This window comes from Oncorhynchus mykiss, chromosome 21 (assembly GCF_057628025.1).
Source record: "Oncorhynchus mykiss isolate SJ-2025 chromosome 21, ASM5762802v1, whole genome shotgun sequence".
NCBI lineage: Eukaryota > Metazoa > Chordata > Actinopteri > Salmoniformes > Salmonidae > Oncorhynchus > Oncorhynchus mykiss.
Genome location: NC_143042.1, coordinates 13,540,474 through 13,562,293, shown reverse-complemented (window position 1 = coordinate 13,562,293; position 21,820 = coordinate 13,540,474). Strand labels below are relative to the sequence as shown.

The window sequence follows — 21,820 nt, the reverse complement described above, 5'->3', positions numbered from 1 at the left end:
CCGGGGGGACCCCCCCAGCACCGGTCAGCAGTGTGCCCTCTGCGACCACAGCTGGCACAGGAAAGGCCCCCTCCTCCGGTCGCCCTCGCTGAAGCACCTCCTAGCTCCATGGGTGTTGGAGTGGTGGAGCTGGGAGATGGAACTGACAGAGCCTGATCTGGACGTCCGCGGGTCGCCAGCAAGTTGTCCAACCGAATGGACATGTCGATCAATTGGTCCAAGGACAGGGTGGTGTCTCTACAGGCCAGCTCCCTACGGACGTCCTCACGCAAACTACACCTATAGTGATCGATCAAGGCCCTGTCGTTCCATCCCGCGCCAGCGGCCAAGGTCCGGAACTCTAGAGCAAAGTCCTGAGCACTCCTCCTCTCCTGCCTCAGATGGAACAGCCGTTCACCCGCCGCTCGACCCTCAGGTGGGTGATCAAACACGGCCCGAAAGCGGCGGGTGAACTCTGGGTAGTGGTCCCTGGTTGGGGTGTAGCTGATAACGGTGTGGGAAGGCCACCTCTCTCCCATCTCTCCATAGTCGCCATCACCTGATCCATGGCGGTCCCCAGTCGGTGTAACACTGCCGTGTGGTGTTGAACTCGCTCCTCCACGGACCCTGGAAGTGCGTCCGCTCCTGCTGACTCCATAATTATATTGGTGCAGGATTCTGTGATAACATGCGTCTTGGTGAGAGGTGTAGGAGTCAGGCGCAGGAGAGCAGGGATGTCTGAGGAGCGTGTTTAATAATAGTCCAGCAATGCAAATGGCACAGAACAAAAATCCCAAAACTACGCTCTCGAATAATCGTGCAAACACACGGAGGAACTAACACAGTTCCGACACTTTACATGCACGTGCGTAAATGCGAAAAAAACAACAAACATCAAATACCATCGAACGCAATACACACCAGTCTAATCCTGCACGAATTACGGCAGGTAACAGCTGCCCTATATACCCACAGAAATCAAAGCAATTGAAAACCAGGTGTGAAAAGGAACACAGACAAAACAACCAGAAAAAGAAAAAGGGATCGGTAGTGGCTAGTAGAACGGCGACGCCGAGCGCCGAGCGCCGCCCGAACAGGGAGAGAAGTTACCCTCGGTAGAAGTCGTGACAAATAGAGAATGAAATTGCTTTTTGGACCATGTTATTACTATTTTAGAACAATTCCATGAGTTAGGGTAGTAGTTATCATATAAAAAAATATCAGAAGCCAAACAACTATAGAGGTTTATACCAGCCCAACCCCTCTCTCCACATCTGTCCCAGTCTAGGGTATTTCAGAGAGTGAAACTGGGTCGTCACTACTTAACACAGCAACAAAGTCATAATTCTGAAAAACCCCACCTAACCCAACCTTAAATTTAAGAACAAAAAGCTCATTTGTCTAGGCAATTTTGACTTTGTGGCTGTGGAACTTGACTTTATGGCTGTGTTATCAGTTGGAGTTGTGGGAGTGAAACTGAGATTTGCATAGGCAGGGTTGGGTGGTTCTGCTTGTCCCAGAATAGAGCAGCACTGGCACCAGATGTTCATTCTGTCCCCACGGGGTTGAAGGTAGAGAAAACCCAGGGAAGCTACAGTGTAGACCACACATGGTTAAAAACCAAAGCAGAAACGATTTAATAAAATCATATTAGTAAATAAACATTTGAAATAAATAAGTTATGGAAATGTACTGTTTAGCAGTGTGATCTCTGAGATCAGATCTTAGGTTAGGTGCCCTTTTAATCAAAATGTGTATGAAATGTGCTGCCTTCATTAGACAGTGATCACATATTTGACAATGACGCAGTGTGTAGTAGAGCTGAACAACAATAGAGTCAAACTAGAGCTATTTGTAGAAGACCGTAGATCATAACTCATCACTGAATGTTTCTTCTGACCATTAACTACATGTTGACTCTGTTGAGTAACTCAAGGAAAACTATCAACCAATCTGAATAGAGATTATGTGCATTGATCCAAACCCCTAAAGATGACCTGTGTTTTGAATAGCTATAATTTAATCAAGATGATTCAAACAGATACAATAAAGCCCCTGAACATTACCCAGACATCCTCCCTCACACCACTGTGGTAGTTCCAGAGAGCAGCAGGTGAAACAGGAGTCTGTAGACGTCAGAGCTCTGGAGATCTCCCCTTTAGATCAGAGTCAGTCAGCAGCATCACACAGTCCAGACACAGACTGCAGTTCCTGTCCCTGATCAATGGAGGGAGACATAGAATCTGCTATATCTTGTCAAATGACAGTAATAACAATATGCTCCATTTGTCGATGTCTATAATAATAATCATGTATTAGTCCCCATTCAGCACTTATGACATAAAAACAATTCTGTGATTACAAAGCTATCATGTTTCTACATCACATCATTCTGACTGTCCAAGAAGACTATTTACATGTTGGACTACTTCCACATAGAACACTTTGCATAGCCAGCACATGCTTCAGTGCTCTGGTAGTGTTTATATCCCTGTGAGTTTAACACTTCATGACTGAGAGCTGTCCTTCATGACAACAGAACCCACAACAACCATGACTTTTATCACCATCTTCATCTGGATACTTGCCCTCTATCTCCAAGGTAATATATTTTACAGAACATTTTCTGGAAAATTGCAATATTAGGCTATATAACCTTATTACTGTTTTAGTGAATATGCTGTATGAACAAATAATGTAATGCTAATTATACATGCCATCTGTTTCAGAGTCCAGAGGCCAGGTCACAGTGACCCAGACTCCTGCAGTGAAAGCTGTTTCAGTGGGTCACTCAGTCAGTCTCAGCTGTAAGACCAGCAGTGCTGTATACAGTAACAGCAATGGACACTATTTGCACTGGTATCAACAGAAACCTGGAGGAGCTCCTAAACTCCTAATATACTGGGCTAAAACCCTTCAGTCTGGGACTCCATCTAGATTCAGTGGCAGTGGATCTGGGAGTGACTTCACTCTGACCATCAGTGGAGTCCAGACTGAAGATGCAGGAGATTACTACTGTCAGAGTTACCACTACATCAATAGTAAAAACGTGTTCACACAGTGATATAGAGCCATACAAAAACCTCCCTCAGTCAGACTGCACAGTGACAGTACTGATACAGCTGGGACCTTCTGCAGGTGATGAGGGGAGGAGATGGTCCAGTACAATGACAGGACGAAACGGTTCGGGAAAAAAAAAAATAACGTCCACAGAAATCACACACACCAATTAACAAAAAAAAAGCCCGCACAAAAGGCGGCGGGCCTACCGGGTTTAAATAGCCCAAAACCACAACGTTAACAAGAACCAGGTGCAACTAATCAGACAACACTAAATGAAACAGAAAAGGGGATCGGTGGCAGCTAGTAGGCCGGCGACGACGACCGCCGAGCGCCGCCCGAACAGGAAGAGGCACCATCTTCGGCGGGATTCGTGACAGTACCCCCGCCCCCTGTCCTTCAAGACAACAGAACCCACAACAACCATGACTTCTATCACCATATTCATCTGGATTTTTGTATTCTACATGAAGGGTAAAACAATTGATAGTCATATGTTTTTATGCTAAAAAGTAAGCAATGAGTAAACTGAAATTTTGTTGAGAATGTGCTATTTATTCCTGGTGAAGTGTACAATTTTTTTTCACTCTTTGTTTCAGAATCCAGTGTACAGTACACTGTGACTCAGACTCCTACAGTGAAATCTGTTCATGTTGGACAGACAGTCGCTCTGAACTGTCAAACCAGCAGTGTTCTCCAACATCGTCATCATCATCATCGTCATTATTATCATCATCATGGTTGTAACTTGTTATATTGGTCATGAACTGAAAGTTTATATAAAAGTTATTTGTAGTTTTGGAAGACAATACCAGTCCATAGTAGAGTAAGATGTACAGAAGTAAGAGGAAAAGTATCAGCCCCCCAAACCAATTCCCTACATGCACTTCACAACCAGTTATTGATGTGATCATCTAGCATGTATTAACTCTTTTCATGAGCTGTTAGATCTGTGAATGAGACATGATGCTGGGCTCAAACATGACACATTATGTAGAGACATACACTACACACTGTTATCATAAAGTATAATATGTGTTTAATCTGTCATTAATTACATGGTGAATCCACCATAGATGTTAAACCAGTCCACTCCCTCACATCTGGCCCAGTCCAGGGTATTTCACTCAGCGAAACTGTTCAACTGCTTGACTGGTAGCTGTGTGAGTGAAACTGAGATTTACATAGACAGGGCAGGATGGTTCTGCTTGTCCCAGAATAGAGCAGCACTGTCGCCATATTGGGAATGAAACATAAATACATATGTTATGGAAAGTAGTTGTTTAGCAGTGTGAGTTCTGAGAGCAGATCTTAGAGGTTTATTATCTAATATCACTAATTATTCTCACTGGTATTGGAGCTACATTATAACAGGCTCATTCAGTTGTAGAAATGATTGCAGAGTATTTGTTGGATCAGATGCCCTTTTAATCATGTTTGAAAACATGAGAGTAGCAGAAAAGATGCCTCATGCAGTGCGACTTCCCCTTCACATAGAGTTGATCAGGCTGTTGATTATGGCCTGTGGAATGTTGTCCCAATCCTCTTCAAATGCTGTGCGAATTTGCTGGATATTTTTATTTAACTAGGCAAGTCAGTTAACAGCAAATTCTTATTTAAAATGACAGGCTACCAAGAAGCAAAAGGCCTCCTGCAGGGGCTGGAATTAAAAAGAAAAATATAAGACAAAACACACCATGACAGGAGAGACACCACAACACTACATAAAGAGAGACCTAAGACAATACAGCATGGCACTAACAAATGACAAAACAGCATGGTAGCAACACAACATGACAACAACACAGTAGCAACACATGGCAGCAGCACAACATGGTAGCAGCACAAGCATGGTACAAACATTGTTAGGCACAGACAACAGCACAAAGAGCAAAAAGGTAGATACAACAATATGTCACACGAATCAGCCACAAGCGTCAGAAAAAGTGTCCATGATTTAGTCTTTGAATGTAGAGATGGAGATGAAACGGGAACTGGAACATGCTGTTGTACATGTTGATCCAGAGCATCCCAAACATTCTCAATGCGTGACATGTCTGGCGAGAATGCAGGCCATTCCAGAGCTTATGCCTGCCCATACCATCACCCCACGGCCACCATGGGGCACTCCATTACCAAAGTTGACATCAGCAAACTGCTCGCCCACACAATGCCATACACGTGGTCTGCGGTTGTGAGGCTGGTTGGACGTACTGCCAAATTCTCTGAAACGACGTTGAACATTACATTCTCTGGCAACAGCTCTGGTGGACATTCCTGCAGTCAGCATGCCAGTTGCACGCTCCCTCACAACTTGATACATCTGTGGCATTGTATTGTGTGACAAACTACACATTGTAGAGTGGCCTTTTATTTTCCCCAGCACAAGGTGCACCTGTATAATAATCATGCTGTTTAGTTATCTTCTTGATATGCCACACCTGTCAGGTGGATGGATTATCTTGGTACAGGAGAAATGCTCACTAACAGGGATGTAAATACATTTGTGCACAAAATTTAAGAGACATTAGCTAGTTGTGCATAATTATGGACAATTTCTGGGATCTTTTATTTCAGCTCATGAAACATGGGACCCACACTTTACATGTTGCATTTATATTTTTGTTCAGTGTACGTACATAAGTAACCCCACGGAAGTCAAAATATTAAATCATCACATTTTAAATCAACATTACAAACATTTCAGCCCACTAAAATTCCTCAAATGGTGTGATAAAAATTAATCTGATCATTTAGAATTATTAATTGTTATGAGCAGTTTACAGACTGCCGGATCTGTCAATCAGGAACAAGATGTGGGGCTCAGACATTAGAAAAAAGTCATCCTAATTGCAATCGTTCTGTCTTAATCCAATGATTGCGCCACATAATTTTTACACTGATGCCCCAGGTGTCCTAAAATAGTGTGATAACATGCGTCTTGGTGAGAGGTGTAGGAGTCAGGCGCAGGAGAGCAGGGATGTCTGAGGAGCGTGTTTAATAATAGTCCAGCAATGCAAATGGCACAGAACAAAAATCCCAAAACTACGCTCTCGAATAATCGTGCAAACACACGGTCCGACACTTTACATACACGTGCGTAAATGCGAAAAAAACAACAAACATCAAATACCATCGAACGCAATACACACCAGTCTAATCCTGCACGAATTACGGCAGGTAACAGCTGCCCTATATACCCACAGAAATCAAAGCAATTGAAAACCAGGTGTGAAAAGGAACACAGACAAAACAACCAGAAAAAGAAAAAGGGATCGGTAGTGGCTAGTAGACCGGCGACGCCGAGCGCCGAGCGCCGCCCGAACAGGGAGAGAAGTTACCCTCGGTAGAAGTCGTGACAGTACCCCCCCCCTGACGCGCGGCTCCCGCAGCGCGACGACGCCGGCCTCGAGGACGACGAGGCGCAGGGCGATCCGGATGGAGGCGGTGAAACTCCCTTAGCATAGGAGGATCCAGTACGTCCTCCACCGGCACCCAGCATCTCTCCTCCGGACCGTACCCCTCCCAGTCCACGAGGTACTGAAGACCCCCCACCCGACGCCTCGAGTCCAGTATGGACCGAACTGCATCCGCCGGCGCCCCCCCGATGTCCAGGGGGGGCGGAGGGACCTCCCGCACCTCATCTTCTTGAAGCGGACCAGCCACCACCGGCCTGAGGAGAGACACATGAAACGAGGGGTTAATACGGTAATACGGGGGGAGCTGTAACCTATAACACACCTCGTTTATTCTCCTCCGGACTTTGAATGGCCCCACAAACCGCGGACCCAGCTTCCGGCAGGGCAGGTGGAGGGGCAGGTTTCGGGTCGAGAGCCAGACCCGGTCCCCCGGTGTGTACACCGGGGCCTCGCTGCGATGGCGGTCGGCACTGGCCTTCTGCCGTGCTTCGGCCCGTTTAAGGTACCCATGGGCGGCCTCCCAGGTTTCCCTTGAGCGTTTCACCCAATCGTCCACCGCAGGAGCCTCGGTCTGGCTCTGATGCCATGGTACCAGGACCGGCTGATAGCCCAACACACATTGGAAGGGCGACAGGTTCGTAGAGGAGTGGGGGAGTGAGTTCTGGGCCATCTCCGCCCAGGGGATGTACTTCGCCCACTCCCCTGGCCGGTCCTGGCAATACGACCGCAGAAACCTACCCACATCCTGGTTCACTCTTTCCACCTGCCCATTACTCTCGGGGTGAAACCCAGAGGTCAGGCTGACCAAGACCCCCAAACGTTCCATGAATGCCTTCCACACCCTGGACGTGAACTGGGGACCCCGATCAGAAACAATATCCTCAGGCACCCCGTAGTGCCGGAAGACGTGAGTAAACAGGGCCTCCGCCGTCTGTAGGGACGTAGGGAGACCGGGCAAAGGGAGGAGACGACAGGACTTAGAAAACCGATCCACAACGACCAGGATTGTGGTGTTGCCCTGTGACGGTGGCAGATCGGTCAAGAAGTCAACCGACAGGTGTGACCAAGGCCGCTGTGGAACGGGAAGGGGTTGTAACTTCCCTCTGGGCAGGTGCCTAGGAGCCTTGCACTGAGCGCACACTGAGCAGGAGGACACATAAACCCTCACGTCCTTGGCTAAAGTGGTCCACCAGTACTTCCCACTAAGACATCGCACCGTCCTCCCAATCCCCGGATGACCAGAGGAGGGGGATGTGTGAGCCCACCAAATTAACCTGTCTCTAACCTCCAGCGGAACATACACCCGTCCCGCTGGACATTGTGGTGGGGTGGGCTCAACACGCGATGCTCGCTCAATGTCTGCGTCCACCTCCCACCTTACAGGTGCCACTAGACAAGAAGCCGGGAGGATGGGCGCAGGATCAATGGCCCGCTCCTCCGTATCATATAGTCGGGACAGTGCGTCTGCCTTAGTGTTCTGGGAGCCTGGTCTATAGGAGATGGTAAACCTAAATCGGGTGAAAAACATGGCCCACCTTGCCTGACGAGGGTTCAGTCTCCTCGCTGCCCGAATGTACTCTAGATTACGGTGGTCAGTCCAGATGAGGAAAGGGTGCTGGGCCCCCTCAAGCCAATGTCTCCACACCTTCAGGGCTCTGACAACAGCTAGCAGCTCCCGATCCCCCACGTCATAGTTTCGCTCCGCCGGGCTGAGCTTCTGAGAAAAGAAAGCACAGGGGCGGAGCTTCGGTGGCGCACCCGAGCGCTGGGAGAGCACGGCTCCAACCCCAGCCTCGGATGCGTCCACCTCCACTATAAATGCCAAAGAGGGGTCCGGATGCGCCAGCACGGGAGCCGAGGTAAAAAGAGCCTTCAGGCGACCAAAAGCCCTGTCCGCCTCAGCCGACCACCCCAGACGCGTCGGCCCCCCCTTCAGCAGTGACGTAATGGGCGCAGCCACCTGCCCAAAACCCCGGATAAACCTCCGGTAGTAGTTGGCAAACCCTAAGAACCGCTGCACCTCCTTTACCGTGGTTGGAGTCGGCCAATTACTCACGGCTGCAATGAGGTCATCCTCCATCACCAACCCCGATGTGGAAATGCGATATCCAAGGAAGGAGACGGCCTGTTGGAAGAACGAGCATTTCTCAGCCTTGACGTACAGGTCATGCTCCAACAGTCTCCCAAGTACCCTGCGCACCAGAGACACATGCGCGGCCCGTGTAGCGGAATAGACCAGAATATCATCGATGTAAACCACCACACCCTGACCGTGCAGATCCCTGAGAATCTCATCCACAAAAGATTGGAAGACTGCTGGAGCATTCTTCAAACCGTACGGCATGACGAGGTACTCATAATGGCCGGATGTGGTACTAAACGCTGTCTTCCACTCATCTCCCTTCCGGATACGCACCAAGTTATATGCACTCCTGAGATCCAGTTTTGTGAAAAACCGTGCTCCGTGAAATGACTCAATCGCCGTGGCAATGAGAGGTAGCGGGTAACTATACCCCACCGTGATGGAATTTAGACCTCTATAGTCAATGCACGGACGCAGACCACCCTCCTTCTTCTTCACAAAAAAGAAACTCGAGGAGGCAGGTGAGATGGAGGGCTGAATGAACCCCTGCCCCAAAGATTCCGATATGTATGTCTCCATAGCCACCGTCTCCTCCTGTGACAGGGGATACACGTGACTCCTGGGAAGTGCAGCGCCTACCAGGAGATTTATCGCACAATCCCCTCGTCGATGAGGTGGTAATTGGGTCGCCTTCTTTTTACAGAAGGCGATAGCCAAATCGGCATATTCTGAGGGAATGTGCACGGTGGAGACTTGGTCTGGACTCTCCACCGTTGTAGCACCGATGGAAACTCCTACACACCTGCCTGAGCACTCCTCCGACCACCCCTGTAGAGCCCTCTGTTGCCACGAAATCCTGGGGTTGTGACGGGCCAACCAGGGGATCCCCAACACCACCGGAAACGCAGGAGAATCAATGAGGAAGAGACTAATTCTCTCCTCATGACCCTCCTGCGTAACCATATCCAGTGGAGCCGTGGCCTCCCTGACTAGCCCTGACCCTAATGGTCGGCTATCTAAGGCGTGCACTGGGAAGGGTTTATCCAGCTGAACAAGGGGAATCCCTAACCTGTTCGCTAAACCGCGGTCAATAAAATTCCCCGCCGCGCCTGAATCTACTAGCGCCTTATGCCGGGAAAGAGGGGAAAATTTAGGAAAAACAATCCATACATACACGTGACCAACAGGGGGCTCTGGGTGAGCCTGGTGCCGACTCACCTGAGGTGTCCGGGCAGTGCTCGGCCTGGCGTCTCGACTCCCGGGGGGACCCCCCCAGCACCGGTCAGCAGTGTGCCCTCTGCGACCACAGCTGGCACAGGAAAGGCCCCCTCCTCCGGTCGCCCTCGCTGAAGCACCTCCTAGCTCCATGGGTGTTGGAGTGGTGGAGCTGGGAGATGGAACTGACAGAGCCTGATCTGGACGTCCGCGGGTCGCCAGCAAGTTGTCCAACCGAATGGACATGTCGATCAATTGGTCCAAGGACAGGGTGGTGTCTCTACAGGCCAGCTCCCTACGGACGTCCTCACGCAAACTACACCTATAGTGATCGATCAAGGCCCTGTCGTTCCATCCCGCGCCAGCGGCCAAGGTCCGGAACTCTAGAGCAAAGTCCTGAGCACTCCTCCTCTCCTGCCTCAGATGGAACAGCCGTTCACCCGCCGCTCGACCCTCAGGTGGGTGATCAAACACGGCCCGAAAGCGGCGGGTGAACTCTGGGTAGTGGTCCCTGGTTGGGGTGTAGCTGATAACGGTGTGGGAAGGCCACCTCTCTCCCATCTCTCCATAGTCGCCATCACCTGATCCATGGCGGTCCCCAGTCGGTGTAACACTGCCGTGTGGTGTTGAACTCGCTCCTCCACGGACCCTGGAAGTGCGTCCGCTCCTGCTGACTCCATAATTATATTGGTGCAGGATTCTGTGATAACATGCGTCTTGGTGAGAGGTGTAGGAGTCAGGCGCAGGAGAGCAGGGATGTCTGAGGAGCGTGTTTAATAATAGTCCAGCAATGCAAATGGCACAGAACAAAAATCCCAAAACTACGCTCTCGAATAATCGTGCAAACACACGGAGGAACTAACACAGTTCCGACACTTTACATGCACGTGCGTAAATGCGAAAAAAACAACAAACATCAAATACCATCGAACGCAATACACACCAGTCTAATCCTGCACGAATTACGGCAGGTAACAGCTGCCCTATATACCCACAGAAATCAAAGCAATTGAAAACCAGGTGTGAAAAGGAACACAGACAAAACAACCAGAAAAAGAAAAAGGGATCGGTAGTGGCTAGTAGAACGGCGACGCCGAGCGCCGAGCGCCGCCCGAACAGGGAGAGAAGTTACCCTCGGTAGAAGTCGTGACAAATAGAGAATGAAATTGCTTTTTGGACCATGTTATTACTATTTTAGAACAATTCCATGAGTTAGGGTAGTAGTTATCATATAAAAAAATATCAGAAGCCAAACAACTATAGAGGTTTATACCAGCCCAACCCCTCTCTCCACATCTGTCCCAGTCTAGGGTATTTCAGAGAGTGAAACTGGGTCGTCACTACTTAACACAGCAACAAAGTCATAATTCTGAAAAACCCCACCTAACCCAACCTTAAATTTAAGAACAAAAAGCTCATTTGTCTAGGCAATTTTGACTTTGTGGCTGTGGAACTTGACTTTATGGCTGTGTTATCAGTTGGAGTTGTGGGAGTGAAACTGAGATTTGCATAGGCAGGGTTGGGTGGTTCTGCTTGTCCCAGAATAGAGCAGCACTGGCACCAGATGTTCATTCTGTCCCCACGGGGTTGAAGGTAGAGAAAACCCAGGGAAGCTACAGTGTAGACCACACATGGTTAAAAACCAAAGCAGAAACGATTTAATAAAATCATATTAGTAAATAAACATTTGAAATAAATAAGTTATGGAAATGTACTGTTTAGCAGTGTGATCTCTGAGATCAGATCTTAGGTTAGGTGCCCTTTTAATCAAAATGTGTATGAAATGTGCTGCCTTCATTAGACAGTGATCACATATTTGACAATGACGCAGTGTGTAGTAGAGCTGAACAACAATAGAGTCAAACTAGAGCTATTTGTAGAAGACCGTAGATCATAACTCATCACTGAATGTTTCTTCTGACCATTAACTACATGTTGACTCTGTTGAGTAACTCAAGGAAAACTATCAACCAATCTGAATAGAGATTATGTGCATTGATCCAAACCCCTAAAGATGACCTGTGTTTTGAATAGCTATAATTTAATCAAGATGATTCAAACAGATACAATAAAGCCCCTGAACATTACCCAGACATCCTCCCTCACACCACTGTGGTAGTTCCAGAGAGCAGCAGGTGAAACAGGAGTCTGTAGACGTCAGAGCTCTGGAGATCTCCCCTTTAGATCAGAGTCAGTCAGCAGCATCACACAGTCCAGACACAGACTGCAGTTCCTGTCCCTGATCAATGGAGGGAGACATAGAATCTGCTATATCTTGTCAAATGACAGTAATAACAATATGCTCCATTTGTCGATGTCTATAATAATAATCATGTATTAGTCCCCATTCAGCACTTATGACATAAAAACAATTCTGTGATTACAAAGCTATCATGTTTCTACATCACATCATTCTGACTGTCCAAGAAGACTATTTACATGTTGGACTACTTCCACATAGAACACTTTGCATAGCCAGCACATGCTTCAGTGCTCTGGTAGTGTTTATATCCCTGTGAGTTTAACACTTCATGACTGAGAGCTGTCCTTCATGACAACAGAACCCACAACAACCATGACTTTTATCACCATCTTCATCTGGATACTTGCCCTCTATCTCCAAGGTAATATATTTTACAGAACATTTTCTGGAAAATTGCAATATTAGGCTATATAACCTTATTACTGTTTTAGTGAATATGCTGTATGAACAAATAATGTAATGCTAATTATACATGCCATCTGTTTCAGAGTCCAGAGGCCAGGTCACAGTGACCCAGACTCCTGCAGTGAAAGCTGTTTCAGTGGGTCACTCAGTCAGTCTCAGCTGTAAGACCAGCAGTGCTGTATACAGTAACAGCAATGGACACTATTTGCACTGGTATCAACAGAAACCTGGAGGAGCTCCTAAACTCCTAATATACTGGGCTAAAACCCTTCAGTCTGGGACTCCATCTAGATTCAGTGGCAGTGGATCTGGGAGTGACTTCACTCTGACCATCAGTGGAGTCCAGACTGAAGATGCAGGAGATTACTACTGTCAGAGTTACCACTACATCAATAGTAAAAACGTGTTCACACAGTGATATAGAGCCATACAAAAACCTCCCTCAGTCAGACTGCACAGTGACAGTACTGATACAGCTGGGACCTTCTGCAGGTGATGAGGGGAGGAGATGGTCCAGTACAATGACAGGACGAAACGGTTCGGGAAAAAAAAAAATAACGTCCACAGAAATCACACACACCAATTAACAAAAAAAAAGCCCGCACAAAAGGCGGCGGGCCTACCGGGTTTAAATAGCCCAAAACCACAACGTTAACAAGAACCAGGTGCAACTAATCAGACAACACTAAATGAAACAGAAAAGGGGATCGGTGGCAGCTAGTAGGCCGGCGACGACGACCGCCGAGCGCCGCCCGAACAGGAAGAGGCACCATCTTCGGCGGGATTCGTGACAGTACCCCCGCCCCCTGTCCTTCAAGACAACAGAACCCACAACAACCATGACTTCTATCACCATATTCATCTGGATTTTTGTATTCTACATGAAGGGTAAAACAATTGATAGTCATATGTTTTTATGCTAAAAAGTAAGCAATGAGTAAACTGAAATTTTGTTGAGAATGTGCTATTTATTCCTGGTGAAGTGTACAATTTTTTTTCACTCTTTGTTTCAGAATCCAGTGTACAGTACACTGTGACTCAGACTCCTACAGTGAAATCTGTTCATGTTGGACAGACAGTCGCTCTGAACTGTCAAACCAGCAGTGTTCTCCAACATCGTCATCATCATCATCGTCATTATTATCATCATCATGGTTGTAACTTGTTATATTGGTCATGAACTGAAAGTTTATATAAAAGTTATTTGTAGTTTTGGAAGACAATACCAGTCCATAGTAGAGTAAGATGTACAGAAGTAAGAGGAAAAGTATCAGCCCCCCAAACCAATTCCCTACATGCACTTCACAACCAGTTATTGATGTGATCATCTAGCATGTATTAACTCTTTTCATGAGCTGTTAGATCTGTGAATGAGACATGATGCTGGGCTCAAACATGACACATTTATGTAGAGACATACACTACACACTGTTATCATAAAGTATAATATGTGTTTAATCTGTCATTAATTACATGGTGAATCCACCATAGATGTTAAACCAGTCCACTCCCTCACATCTGGCCCAGTCCAGGGTATTTCACTCAGCGAAACTGTTCAACTGCTTGATTGGTTAGCTGTGTGAGTGAAACTGAGATTTACATAGACAGGGCAGGATGGTTCTGCTTGTCCCAGAATAGAGCAGCACTGTCGCCATATTGGGAATGAAACATATGTTATGTGTTATGTTATATGTTATGGAAAGTAGTTGTTTAGCAGTGTGAGTTCTGAGAGCAGATCTTAGAGGTTCATTATCTAATATCACTAATTATTCTCACTGGTATTGGAGCTACATTATAACAGGCTCATTCAGTTGTAGAAATGATTGCAGAGTATTTGTTGGATCAGATGCCCTTTCAATTATGTTTGAAAACATGAGAGTAGCAGAAAAGATGCCTCATGCAGTGCGACATCCTCTTCGCATAGAGTTGATCAGGCTGTTGATTGTGGCCTGTGGAATGTTGTCCCAATCCTCTTCAAATGCTGTGCGAATTTGCTGGATATTTTTATTTAACTAGGCAAGTCAGTTAACAGCAAATTCTTATTTAAAATGACAGGCTACCAAGAAGCAAAAGGCCTCCTGCAGGGGCTGGAATTAAAAAGAAAAATATAAGACAAAACACACCATGACAGGAGAGACACCACAACACTACATAAAGAGAGACCTAAGACAATACAGCATGGCACTAACAAATGACAAAACAGCATGGTAGCAACACAACATGACAACAACACAGTAGCAACACATGGTAGCAGCACAAGCATGGTACAAACATTGTTAGGCACAGACAACAGCACAAAGAGCAAAAAGGTAGATACAACAATATGTCACACGAATCAGCCACAAGCGTCAGAAAAAGTGTCCATGATTTAGTCTTTGAATGTAGAGATGGAGATGAAACGGGAACTGGAACACGCTGTTGTACATGTTGATCCAGAGCATCCCAAACATTCTCAATGCGTGACATGTCTGGCGAGAATGCAGACCATTCCAGAGCTTATGCCTGCCCATACCATCACCCCACGGCCACCATGGGGCACTCCATTACCAAAGTTGACATCAGCAAACTGCTCGCCCACACAATGCCATACACGTGGTCTGCGGTTGTGAGGCTGGTTGGACGTACTGCCAAATTCTCTGAAACGACGTTGAACATTACATTCTCTGGCAACAGCTCTGGTGGACATTCCTGCAGTCAGCATGCCAGTTGCACGCTCCCTCACAACTTGATACATCTGTGGCATTGTATTGTGTGACAAACTACACATTTTAGAGTGGCCTTTTATTTTCCCCAGCACAAGGTGCACCTGTATAATAATCATGCTGTTTAGTTATCTTCTTGATATGCCACACCTGTCAGGTGGATGGATTATCTTGGTAAAGGAGAAATGCTCACTAAAAGGGATGTAAATACATTTGTGCACAAAATTTAAGATAAATTAGCTATTTGTGCATAATTATGGACAATTTTGGAATCTTTTATTTCAGCTCATGAAACATGGGACCCACACTTTATATGTTGCATTTATATTTTTGTTCAGTGTACGTACATAAGTAACCCCACGGAAGTCAAAATATTAAATCATCACATTTTAAATCAACATTACAAACATTTCAGCCCACTAAAATTCCTCAAATGGTGTGATAAAAATTAATCTGATCATTTAGAATTATTAATTGTTATGAGCAGGTTACAGACTGCCGGATATGTCAATCAGGAACAAGATGTGGGGCTCAGACATTTGAAAAACGTCATCCTAATTCCAATCGATCTGTCTTAATCCAATGATTGCGCCACACAATTTTTACACTGATGCCCCAGGTGTCCTAAAATAGAGAATGAAATTGCTTTTTGGACCATGTTATTACTATTTTAGAACAATTCCATGAGTTAGGGTAGGAGTTATCATAGAAAAAATATCAAAGCCAATCAACTATAGAAGTTAAAACCAGCCCAACCTCTCTCTCCACATCTGTCCCAGTCTATGGTATTTCAGAGAGTGAAACTGGGTCGTCACTACTTAACACAGAAATAAAGTAATTATTCTGACAAACCTCACCTTAAATTTAAGACCAAAAAGCTCATTTGTCTATGGAATTTTTACTTTGTGGCTGTGTTATCAGTTGGAGTTGTGGGAAAAATGTGATATTACTCCAGTGCTAGCCTCTCTACACTGGCTTCCTGTTAAGGCAAGGGCTGATTTCAAGGTTTTACTGCTAACCTACAAAGCATTACATGGGCTTGCGCCTACCTATCTTTCCGATTTGGTCCTGCCGTACATACCTACACGTACGCTACGGTCACAAGACACAGGCCTCCTAATTGTCCCTAGAATTTCTAAGCAAACAGATGGAGGCAGGGCTTTCTCCGAAAGAGCTCCATTTTTATGGAATGGTCTGCCTACCCGTGTGAGAGATGCAGACTCGGTCTCAACCTTTAAGTCTTTACTGAAGACTCATCTCTTCAGTAGGTCGTATGATTGAGTGCCCAGGAGTCTGAAGGTGAACGGAAAGGCTCTGGAGCAACGAACCGCCCTTGCTGTTTCTGCCTGGCCGGTTCCCCTCTCTCCACTGGGATTCTCTGCCTCTAACCCTATTACAGGGGGCTGAGTCACTGGCTTACTGGTGCTCTTCCATGCCGTCCCTAGGAGGGGTGTGTCACTTGAGTGGGTTGAGTCACTGACGTGATCTCCTGTCTGGGCTGGCACCCCCCCGCCGTGGCGGAGATATTTGTGGGCTATACTCGGCCTTGTCTCAGGATGGTAAGTTGGTGGTTGAAGACATCCCTCTAGTGGTGTGGGCGCTGTGCTTTGGCAAAGTGGGTGGGGTTATATCCTGCCTGTTTGGCCCTGTCCGGGGGTATCATCGGATGGGGCCACAGTGTCTCCTGACTCCTCCTGTCTCAGCCTCCTGTATTTATGCTGCAGTAGTTTGTGTCGGGGGGTTGGGGTCAGTCTTTTATATCTGGAATACTTCTTCTGTCTTATCCAGTGTCCTGTGTGAATTGAAGTATGCTCTCTTTAATTCTCTTTCTCTCTCGGAGGACCTGAGCCCTAGGACCATGCCTCAGGACTACCTGGCCTGATGACCCCTTGATGTCCCCAGTCCACCTGGCCGTGTTGCTGCTCCAGTTTCAACTGTTCTGCTGCGGCTATGGAACCCTGACCTGTTCACCGGACATGCTACCTGTCCCAGACCTGCTGTTTTCAACTCTCTAGAGACAGCAGGAGCGGTAAAGATACTCTTAATGATCGGCTTTGAAAACCAACAGACATTTACTCCTGAGGTGCTGACTTGTTGCACCCTCGACAACTACTGGGATTATTATTATTTGACCATGCTGGTAATTTATGAACATTTCAACATCTTGGCCATGTTCTGTTATAATCTCCACCCGGCACAGCCAGAAGAGGACTGGCCACCCCTCATTGCCTGGTTCCTCTCTAGGTTTCTTCCTAGGTTCTGGCCTTTCTAGGGAGTTTTTCCTAGCCACCGTGCTTCTACACCTGCATTGCTTGCTGTTTGGGGTTTTAGGCTGGGTCTCTGTACAGCACTTTGAGATATCAGCTGATGTAAGAAGGGCTGTATAAATACATTTGACTTGATTTGAGTGAAACTGAGATTTGCATAGGCAGGGTTGGGTGGTTCTGCTTGTCCCAGAATAGAGCAGCACTGGCACCAGATGTTCATTCTGTCCCCAGGGGGTTGAAGGTAGAGAAAACCCAGGGAAGCTACAGTGTAGACCACACATGGTTAAAAACCAAAGCAGAAACGATTTAATAAAATCATATTAGTAAATAAACATTTGAAATAAATAAGTTATGGAAATGTACTGTTTAGCAGTGTGATCTCTGAGATCAGATCTTAGGTTAGGTGCCCTGTTAATCAAAATGTGTATGAAATGTGCTGCCTTCATTAGACAGTGATCACAGGAATCGTGATTAAAGTAACTTTTGTGGTTATATTTCAATTAAAACAAGCTGTATGTGATCTCAGAGGAAAGAAGACATGTACAACTTAATCTCAAAGTAGTTAATTTAGCACACAGCACTAATGATATTATTCACCATTATACTGTAACAGTCAGCTCTAAAACACTGTTTCCAGAACTAGCACCATGTGGGGACTCTCTAGCCCCCTTCAATTGCCTCTCCTGTCTCTAGACAACAGTGACTTTTCTGGAATGCGGCGGAATTCACTGATATCGTCGAGGACCACCCTGCAGGTGTACACCTCTCCCCTTTCCCAGTGTGCCTTGCTCAGGGTGCTGTAGCGGAGAGGAAAGAAGAGACACTGCATTATCAGTTAACACCTTTCATATCAACAAGACACACAGGATAAACAACTAGTTACACTTAATCTATAAAGATATTCAGTCCAGGACTAGGCTTAATGTGTCTGGCAAACTGCCTCTGATTCTTCAAAGACATGCAGTAAACAGATACACTCCATTACCTCATCAGGTATGTGCTTAAACATTACAAAGCACAACTGATCGTGACCTAGGGCTGTATATCCACAGCTTATTAAAGGCTGAATGCATCTCATGTATGGTAAAAACAGCATCCAAAGAAGAGTCAACACTATGCCTTGTCTTATACACATTAACATGAGCATTTAAAATCTCACACCTGTGTTGCTTACATACTTCATCTAAAGTAACTCCATTATGTTCTCTATTAAATGTCTTCCAACAAGTCAACTTTTTCTTTCAGTTACGTACAGTTTTTGACCCACAACCAAAACTGGAATTTGAGTGGACTTTCTTCTTTAAGTCATCTTCTTCAACACAGACCATACATCCTGCCTATCGTAGAGCAGAACTGTCTCTATGCATTTCTCTTGACAGACTTCGTGACCCTACATGCTAAAGTTATTTTTGTTTGGCGACCAATTAGATTCTCGGGAATCAAGTTCCGACACAACACTCTGTAAGCCCCATTTATTTCTCCCATAGCCGCAGTGCACCCTTCAGTCCACCAGGAAACAAACTTCCTTTTCTCACACTTCACTCACTGGTACGTAGAAACTCACAGCACTCAATATCAGAGAGGTCACAGAAGCAGCAAATACATCAACCGGCCTCTCCAAAGACAACTCTCCAACAGACTTTAAGTAGTGATCCCTTTTTCCCAGTCGACTTTATGAAATCCCCATCTTGTGAACAGGATCCCATCTGGAATAGTGACATCAAAGTTCATGGTACACGAAATTGGGAAATGATCACTTCCAACATTCGAATCATCCATTCCATTCACACATAGATGCAATAGAGTTAGAAGCCAGTGTGAGGTCCAGGCAGGATGTAACCCCTCTAACAACATCGACTCTTGTACCACATCCATCGTTAAGACATACTAATTCTTTGTGTCCATCATATATTCCACAATAGTAACATTAGCATCTGTATGTGTGCTTCCTCCATAAACTATTATGTGAATTAAAGTTGCCGCACCATATCTCTCTAGACGCCAATTCCCCTGATATTTCATCACACATCGCTACAGACAGTTGTAAAAAAATGGTGCAACTTAATTTTACTACCTGAAATGTATATTTCCACCATCACACATTCATATTCAGATGGGACAGGTATATTACGATACACAAGACCATCCCTTATGAACGTAGCACAACCACCACCCTGTCCAGTTGACCTATCCGATCTGATCGAACAATAAAACAGGAATAATAAAGTCAAGATGTGGTCAAAGGTTTGAACTCTAACTCAATTATATATTTCTTAAACTCCTGACCATTAGCGCAACACATTGTTCATGCCACACCCTTCTATATTCCAGCGCCTTCTCAGTCTTTAAATGATTCCAGCTGAGGCTTGTTTACCAATCAAGGCCATGATTGGCTGGACAATCAGCTCTCAACCTTTTTCGAGGTCAGCTGCTCACACAGATCTCTTCAACTACAGTTTCCCCGTGGGACCATGAAAGTATGTTTGCATAGAGAGGACACTTTGCATTGGCAGCACATGCTTCAGTGGTCTGGGAGTGTTTATATCCCTGTGAGTAATTAACACTTCATGACTGAGAGCTGTCCTTCATGACAACAGAACCCACATCAACAATGACTTTTCTCACCATCTTCATCTGGACACTTGCCCTCTACTTCAAGGGTGAATAAAATTCCATGTTTCTATAATGAAAAGTAATCAGTCTGAGTGAACTGATAGTTAAGAATGTGTTATTAATACCTGGTGATACAATTATTTGCTCTCTGTTTCAGACTCTAGAGGACAGATCATTGTGACTCAGACTCCTGCAGTGAAAGCTGTTCTCCCAGGACACTCAATTTCTCTAAACTGTAAAGCCAGCAGTAATGTGTATGGTGATTGTCACAATGGTCAGTCATGGGGCCATCAGTGTCTATCCTGGTACCAACAGAAACCAGGAGAAAACCCCAAACTCATGATGCTCCCAGGGAACACACTTCAGTCTGGGACTCCATCTAGATTCAGTGGCAGTGGATCTGGGAGTGACTTCACTCTGACCATCAGTAGAGTCCAGACTGAAGATGCAGGAGATTACTGTCAGAGTTACCACAGCAGTGGTAAAGTGTTCACACAGTGATACAGAGACGTACAAAAACCTCCCTCAGTCAGACTGCATAGTGGCTGTACTGATATAGCTGTGACCTACAGCAGGTGCTGAGGGGAGGAGATGATTCAGTACAATGACACAGTGTGTAGTAGAGCTGAACAACAATAGAGTCAAACTAGAGCTATGTCTAGAAGACCTTAGATCATAACTGATCACTAAAAGTTTCTACTGAACATTAACTACATGTTGTCTCTGTTGAGTAACTCAAGGAAAACCATCAACCAATCTGAATAGAGATGATGTGCATTGATCAAAATCCCTAAAGATGACCTGTGTTTTGAATACACCCCTGGACAGTGAGAGTCAGAGTGCTGCTCCAGCTGTACAGACCGTCCTTCTCCAGGACCCTGGGACTGGTCTCCTGCTTCTGGCTGGTCCCGTCCACTTTCCAGCTCAAGGTCCACTCTGAGGGGAAGCTCTTGTTGGCCAGACATGTCAGTGTGGCTGTTGTTATACTGGACAGCTCCTCACTAGAGGGGGGCAGGACGGTCAGGTTAGGGGAACTGTTCCCTAGAAGATACGCAACTCATCAATTACATCAAAACAAATCACTTTGGAAATTACTTCTAAAACTGTATATGAATATAAAAGTTAGATTGCTGAAAGATGTAAAGAAAACCTAAACAGCAATATGATATTAAACAAATTACAAGTATAAAGTATACAAGTATGTGTTTAATTTTAGCATTACTTTGCCATACAGATGTGTTTTTAGGAACGTATCTGATCAGAAAACTTGTAACGGTTTTCTTTAGGTGAAGGAGAGTCGGACCAAAATGCAGCGTTGTGATGATTCATGTTTGTTTAATAAAGGAAAAACTATACATGAATAAACTACAAAATAATGCAATGTGAAACCCTAAACAGTCCTATCTGGTGCAAACACAGAGACAGGAACAATCACCCACAAAACCCAACACCAAACAGGCTACCTAAATATGGTTCCCAATCAGAGACAAAGACTAACACCTGCCTCTGATTGAGAACCATATCAGGCCAAACATAGAAATAGACAAACCAGACACACAACATAGAATGCCCACCCAGCTCACGTCCTGACCAACACTAAAACAAGGAAAACACACACGAACGATGGTCAGAACGTGACAAAACTCACATTAATAGTATTTGCAGAAGCCAAGCGGTCGGACACAAACAAAACGTAGACCATTTATCTTCACATTAATATTGTGGCTATCATAAACTCAATGAAATGATGACTACAATAACAGATACCATACTTGTCGTACCAGAATATTTGAAAGAAGGCTCAGTCAACAGCA

The 21,820-nt window shown here is 45.7% G+C and overlaps 3 long non-coding RNA genes across 3 annotated transcripts; all 3 read left to right on the top strand.

Annotated features, from left to right (window-relative positions):
- The first annotated feature begins 3,380 nt into the window (after positions 1–3,380).
- LOC149972990 (uncharacterized) lies at positions 3,381–4,804 on the top strand. Its single transcript, XR_016490189.1, has 2 exons — positions 3,381–3,513; positions 3,639–4,804. It is a non-coding gene; the product is annotated as an uncharacterized LOC149972990 (long non-coding RNA).
- An 8,161-nt stretch (positions 4,805–12,965) lies between these two features.
- LOC149972989 (uncharacterized) lies at positions 12,966–15,380 on the top strand. Its single transcript, XR_016490188.1, has 2 exons — positions 12,966–13,312; positions 13,438–15,380. It is a non-coding gene; the product is annotated as an uncharacterized LOC149972989 (long non-coding RNA).
- Positions 15,381–19,768: 4,388 nt separating this feature from the next.
- On the top strand, positions 19,769–21,379 carry LOC110500020 (uncharacterized). Its single transcript, XR_005038740.2, has 2 exons — positions 19,769–20,053; positions 20,164–21,379. It is a non-coding gene; the product is annotated as an uncharacterized LOC110500020 (long non-coding RNA).
- Positions 21,380–21,820: the final 441 nt, after the last annotated feature.